Source organism: Tamandua tetradactyla, chromosome 1 (assembly GCF_023851605.1).
Source record: "Tamandua tetradactyla isolate mTamTet1 chromosome 1, mTamTet1.pri, whole genome shotgun sequence".
Classification (NCBI taxonomy): Eukaryota; Metazoa; Chordata; class Mammalia; order Pilosa; family Myrmecophagidae; genus Tamandua; species Tamandua tetradactyla.
The window spans coordinates 154281077-154288681 of NC_135327.1; the positions used below are offsets into that span (position 1 = coordinate 154281077).

Here is a 7605-nt window from a genome sequence, read left to right on the forward strand (position 1 = left end):
CAACTGTACATTTTCCTCTGAGTACAGATCTTCCTGTCTTTTCTATTTTTCTGTTTTCTAGCTAGTGTATCATTTTACTTTTCATTTACATATTTTTATCTGGGAATGTTTATACAATACAGTGAAACTAAATTTTAGAGATTCTGGATATCATTAGTTTATTATAAGAGGCACACAGAAATTACTTCCATAACGGAAGATTTCAGAACTTCAATGGTATGGGCAGCCTCATGTGATGCCATTTCAATAGTGATTTATTTCAGTCTACCAATTTCCCAAGAATGTCACCATCTCTACATAAGAAGTAATCAATGTCATCTAGAACCACTTTGGTGTCTCTCTATTGTGGGTGAAGAAACTTTTCTCTAGCTTTCAGACTAACTTCTTTAATATCTCCACCTGATCAAGCAGCTACTACTGTGGCCTGCTATACTTTACCATTGAGATATTTTCGAAGCACCATGCCTCCTTGGTTACAGTTTCAGATGCACTCCTTCCAATCCATACTTGGTCAAAGAGGGGAAGAAACTATCTAAATGCCTGTCTTGCCACCACACCAGTGTACTTTTCTCTTGTGCTTATCACTTCACTTCTGATTTCTTCTTTTATTTAATGGTTTTCCAGGAGTGTGTTGCTTAAGTTTTAAGTGTTTTAGTTAAAAATTTTGGCCATTTTATCACCTTTTAATATTCATAAATTAATTCTATATCATATAGTATTATGAACCTTAGAAACAAGTTTAAAAATTCATTTATAATAGCATAAAAAAGCATATGAGTGCACAGAAACAATTCTCTATTCATCTCAAATCTTTGTATTTCTCAGGAGTGCAGGCATTGACAGCTTCTATTCCTCTATTCTGGACTATCTTTTCAAGGACATTTGTATAGCAAAAAGCATTGGAAGATAGAGAGAAAGAATCTTTCTAAAGAGCTCAGCTCCTTTTAAAATTTTGGGGTTCCTAAGCTTGGGCAGGCATCAATTGAATCACCTTGTGGGAATTGGGGCTTGGAAAGTTTGTGTAATTGCTTATACTCTCACTACTGTTGTGAATAATAAACTGTCCTTTTTCTTTTCACTCGAGAGGCTTGTATTTTCTGTTAGCATGCACAAAACTACGCTAAAATCTCAGATCCTTTCCAAGTTTTGGCAAAAATACTTAAGAACAAATCTAACAAAAATGTTCGTGGTCTTTACATTCAAAATTATAAACATCGCTGACATTAAAGAAAACCTAAATAAGTGGAGAGATATACCATTATTATTGACTGAGATCCTCAAAATTAAGATATCCATTCTCCTTAACCAATATTATAGATTCAGTGTAATCTTTATTAGAATTCAACAGTCTTTTTTCAAGAAAGAGACAAGAGTATTCTAAAATTAATATGAAAATTCAGAAGATTTCTTTCCTCTTTGTTTTGGTATGTTGTATGGCAGGGGTCACATTTCATTCTTTTTCCATGTGAGTATTATTGCAACACCATTTGTTGAATTTTTGTTGTTTTTTGTTTGTTTTTGGAAGTGCATGGGCTGAGAATTGAACCCGGGTCTCACACATGGCAGGTGAGAATTCTACCACTGAACTACTCCTGTACCGCCTGAAAATTCAGAAAATTTAAAACAGTCAAACCCAATTGCAAAAAAGAACAATGTTGAAGGATTTACATCATATAATTTTAAGACTTACTGTGAAACTACGTCTACAGTATGGTATCCAAGAAAAGACAGGAAAATAAATTAATGGCACAGAATAGAGAATCCAGAAATAGTCCCATAGATATGTTGTCATCTGATATTTTACAAAATTGAGAAATCAACTGAGAGAATGGAAAGAAAAGTCTTTTCAACAAATTGTGTGGGAATAACTGGAAATCTGTAAGAAAATAATAATCCTAGATCTCTCTCTCACTGACTAAACACACAAAAACTTCAGATAGATCATGGGCTAAATGTAGAACTCAGAGCCATAAAGCTTTCCAAAGAAAACGTGGAAGACGGGCATCATGATCTCCAAATGGACAAAAGATTTCTCAGATAGGCCATAATCCACAAAGCACAAAACAAAACAAACAAACAAAATAAATCAGACATCAGAATGAAGCATTTTGGTTCATCAAAGACTCCATTAAGAATATGAAAGGCAAGCCACTGCCTGGGAAAAATATTCACAGCACATATCTCTAAGAAAAGACTTGTATCCAGTACATATATACAAATGACAGTAAAAATATAAGCAACTCAATATAAAAAAAACAAAATATTTAATCAGATACTTCACCAAAGCTGATATAGGACTGTTCAATAAACACATGAAAAGATGCACAAAGTCATTACTTATCAGCAGAATGCAAATTAATACCGCAAGCAATGTTACATTTACAGACTGCAATCACTAAAACAAACAGAAAAGGGACTGACATGACCAGATGTTACCAATGATGTTAAGAAACTGGAACTCTCTTACATTTCTTGTCGAATTGCAAAATGTTGAATAGAAGCTATAAAATATTGCAAAGCGAGAGTCTTTTGTAAATTTCTCATAAAGTTAGTGCTATACTTAATTGAACAGCAAAGCAAATTCACCCCCCTGTATTTAACCAAGCGAAACAAAAACATATGTTTACACAAAGACATAACTCAAATATTCAGAGTAAATTTATTAATAATAGGCCACACTTCAAACTTCAAATAATCCAAATGTCCATCAGCAAGTGAATGGATAAACAAATGGATAAACACATAATGAAATGAAATTCAGTAGTAAAAAAGAAGAAATTATGGCTACGTATTTCAACATGGATGAATATAAAAATACCATGCTAACCTAAGTAAGCCAGATACAAAAGGATGTGCACTTTTCAGTCCATTTGTATGAAATATAGATGAAGGTAAAACTAATAAATGTTCATAGAAACAGATAATTGTGAGGTAGGGGTAGGATATGCATATTGACAGCAGAAGACAGCATATTGACATTTCTTTCTGGAATGATGGAAATATTCTACTGCTTATTTTGGGTAGTAGCTATTTGCTTATATATAATTGTCAAAAGTTAACTTGAACACCTATGATCCCTGCATTTTATCACATATGAATCATATCTCAACTTAAAAATAGCAGGAAATATGATGTTTTATATGGGCAGAGTAATTAATTTATTTACCCATTGGCATAATGGAAAAATTCAGACTCACTCTTTGAAAGACAATGCTTTGTTTAATTAGGTTTGAGAAGCAAATGAATAATGATCCTCTGTTCCTGAAATGTTAGCGTAAGTCTTGGGCACTAAGGCAATTGGCAACACTTAAGCTCTTTCTTTTCATACTTTGAAAGCTGTTCTAGTGTTCTCTGTGGATTTAGAAAGAGAAAAAGTGGCTAAATTATTATATTAGCTAAGTATTGCTGAATAATGAATTACCCTCAAACTTAGTGGCTTTAAACAATACACACTTACTGTCTCATAGTTTCCTGTGGAAAGGGATCTGGGCCAGGCTTAGCTGGGTTCTGTTTCAGGGTCGCTCAGGCTGCAATCAAGGGGTTACATTGATTGAGAAGGCAACAGTCTCATCTGAGGGCTTGACCAGAGAAGGATCTGCTTCCAAATACATCCATGTGGCTTGATTTTTTCCTCAAGGAATGTTGACTGAAGGCTGCCCTCAGTTCTTTCTGTAGGGCAGAGAGAGAAAGAGAACGAGTGGCAGTAAGAAGGTGCTATTAAGACGGAAGCGACAGACTTTTGTTACCTAGTGGAAGTGACATCTCATTATTTTTGCCTTATTCTGTTTTAATTAGAAGAAAGCCTGTCCTATCAGCCAACACTCAAGGGAGGGGATTCCACAGGGTGGATGCTTACTAATATTTCTGACAGTAGAGGTTTTAAGAACAAAGTATTATTTTATGGAAAATTTACATTTCCTGGCCTTCAGTATGGATGAGTTCTTTTACTTAATAATATTCGGAAATTCCCTTCATAGCATATAGTTGTATGTGCATAATATAAACAGTGACAGGGAAAAAAAAATCTTTCAAAGTTATAAGTTATTAAATTTGCAGTATAATTTGTAAACTTTAGTTCTAAAAAGAATATAGTCTAAATAAGTTCTTCATATTCAATTTTCTTAGTTGACTGGGTCATTTTTCATAAATATAAATTTGTACATGGTATGCTATCATAGTTTGCATAATACAGAGTGATTGCGTGAATCTAATTACTTATAGGCTTGATATTTCAATGAAATAACTTATCCCAAACCATCAAAAAGAAAGCTATTTAACTTTAAAGTTGATTTTTTAAAATACTGACTTTCAAAATTGTTTTAAGTTTCATGAGAGTTATAAACTTAAAATAACTAGGGAAACAAAATATTTGAAACTATAATATGATAAGAAGCTGTATATTTGACTTAATATTTTGAAAATACTATCAGGCTCCTGCTGAAATCATGTGCACAATGGACAGGTGAACATTTTTATTAATATATGAATTAATCAAGCTTCTGTACCATCCATATTTCCAGAAGCAACATTCTTATTAGTAAAAAGTTGACCACTTTTTCAAGGAATTTTAACAAACCAAGAGAATGGTATTAAACACATTAGAGATTTAAAAAATGAATACCCTTTGTTTCACCTCTTTCAAAATGACAAATTCTAATGTATTTTTTTTTTGGCTTGGGCCAAAGCCAATAGGGAAATATTTCAAACTGCTGATTGTTGTACTACAGGATTTCAGGTTTCCCCTGGATTAAAGTTTAGGATTCTCTAGTTCATCACGCCCCCTTTCTTGCCTCCTTACCTTGTTGTCCACCCTGAGTGGGGAAAGGGGCTCCTTGACTTAAGAACCATCGAATCCTAGAAGGCATGAGTTCAGCAGAGTCAAAGAGGGGGAGTGATTTATGTTTCTTACGCTGAACAAAAATCAGAACTTAAAATTTGAGTGACTAGGGAATCTTCCATACCTTGTTTTTAAGGTATTTTTCTTTCTTTTGGAATTACACTCAATTTTCAAAATGGTTTTGAAAGAAAAAAAAAACGCTAAGAAAATCCTAGACCTTTTACAAGCATTGATTTATCAGGAAAAAAAAAATCTGAGTGATTCTAAGTTGCTTCTTTCTGGTTTTAAAAGAGATTGAGTGTTAGTAATGCTGAACGGTCACAAACGTGCCCATAAGCAAGTCTCTAAGACTAAAGCACTCTGGATCTAGTGCAGACTAAATGGGAATATTCAAAAGTCATTCTAGCAATTTTAAATGGCATGGCTTCATTTTGTAATTTTTTTTCAGCCTTGTTTTTATTATCTTTGGCATAAGTGTCTTATGTTTTACATATTTTCTATTATTTTGATGTAGTTTAATAATCATATACCTTCATAAGTACCATTCCCTCTGTTTTGTTTAAGAAACTAACTTTTATTCATTAGTGGACTTTCCAAATACCAGCTTCTTGATTACAGAGAGAGCCAGGAGAGATTCTGTGCTCTTGGGAGACTAAATGGTAAAGAGTATAGGATTCAAAGAGACAGATGTCACTCAGGGGCTCCAGCCAGTGTCACACGCCAGCAACACTGTGGGACCAGCAAAGTGGAGCAATGTTATTCCAGTATTGATGGTACAGTTTATGATGTAAATACATGTGAGCTTTCTAAGCATATTCTCTTTTGGCTGCTTTCAGGTTATTTTTGCCAGCACCATATAGCCAATAGCATCTTTGGAAGACTTCAAATGGATTTTTTTGTCTGAATACTAGGGGGCGAAATTGAATAAACAGTTTCATTGTTTAGGAGTAAAGAAATTGTTTTTTGCTATTAGAAAACTCTCTAATAGAATTCTGAGATGAATTAAAAGCTTCTGCAATGTATAAAGGAGGTCCTATTTTGATGTAGACATATACATTGTAAGAAATACAATGCATCAGGCATGAGATTTGGAGTTGTCTAAATGTGTCCCCTTCCACCTTCTCCAGCATCTTTGCGCTTGCTGCTTCCTTTTTCCTTCTGCTCCTTCTTCCAACTGTTAACTCCTCATTTGGGTATTTTCTCCAAAACTATTTCGCTCCTCAAATTCCTGTCTCTTCAGATTGGGTTCAATGTCGCCTCTTCTAAGGTGTTCTCACAAGACACAATTCCTACCTCATAGTACATATCACATTATGTTCTAATCATCTCTTAACTTGATGCTCCCCCCTACTCTACTATATGTTCCCTTAGAGCAGGGATTTGTCTCTAATTCTATAGCCCTCTTACGTGGTCTAACGGCACTTCACTATTTTTCTCCACTAACCATTATTTAAACTTATATATTTATATGTATGATTACTTGATCAATGTCTGTCTCCCCCAAAACTGGATCCAACCTTTTTGAGGGCCAGAACACATCTGCCCTACTCCCATTTTATTCCAGTGTCCAGCAAAGCTGCTGGCACATCCTAGTTGAACAAATGAGTTATGTGTTGCTTGTGCCTAACAAGTGGCCTGTCTGATGAATAATTAAATGCAGATTTCAGTTAGATTTCTAGCTTTTCAACTTCCTATACTTATGTATCCTTCACTTTACCTCTCTCAAGTCCTATAATTTATAGAGTGGGGATTATAATACATTCAATACCTATTACACAGAGTTATCCCAAGGATCAAATTAAGGAATGGATGGTAAGAAATGTGTAAATTCTATAGGACTTTGCACATGATAATCATTAATGCTAAGAGACAGGCTGTACCTATGGAGCTGTGGGGATGGATGTACATCTGCCTGGAAAAAAAGGCCTTTATGAAAGGTTGTGTCACTTCAGGGATTCCTAGTGGATTGCTTTTCCCTTTGACAGTAAGGGAACAGACACACTGGGCCTAAGCATTCTCGATTTCACCTAAAGGCAGTTGTATTATTTGCCTCCTGCTGCTGTACAAAGTATTACAAACTTGATGGCTTATAGCAATGGACATTTATTCTCTGACAGTTCTAGAGGCCAGAAATCTGAAATCAAGGTGTCCACAGGGCTCTACTTACTTTGGAGGCATTAGGGGAGTATCTGTTGCATGCCCCTCCTAGTTTCTCATCGTTACTGGATTCCTTGGATTGTAGCTACTTCACTTTGTCTTCACGTCACCTTCTCCTCTGCCTTTCCTTTCTGTGTCTCTTATAAAGACACTTGTCTTTGGATTTAGGATCTACTTGGATAATCTAGAATGTTCTCTTCATTGCAACATTTTCATCAATCAATAAACAATCTCGTTTTATGGGTGTTTCCATTTAAGGACACTGTATTTAATATATGTTATTAACTCATTAGCACAGCAATCTAACTTCTGCTTGGATGAGCTTATCTAACACATATATTTTCTCCATACGGCACATTACAGCCTTCTTGTGCTGAGAAACACTGGAGAGCATTTCAGCACTATCTTTGGGGTGAGATGGGGGGGCATTTTAAACTGAGAAATCATACACAAAAAGTACAAAAGTACAAAAACATGGCACTAAATATACTACCGAGAAGAAATGTATTCACTAAATGAGCGCTGAAACAGGCAGGTGGAGTTCCATCTTGTTTGAGCTCAGCTGGGAACATGCATGTTAGGCGACTCAAATTTTTCACGGCTCTGCACAT

General features: G+C 35.0%; 1 pseudogene; it reads right to left on the bottom strand.

The window, feature by feature from the left end:
- Window positions 1–259: 259 nt before the first annotated feature.
- On the bottom strand, window positions 260–7605 carry LOC143681501 (10 kDa heat shock protein, mitochondrial pseudogene; annotated as a pseudogene).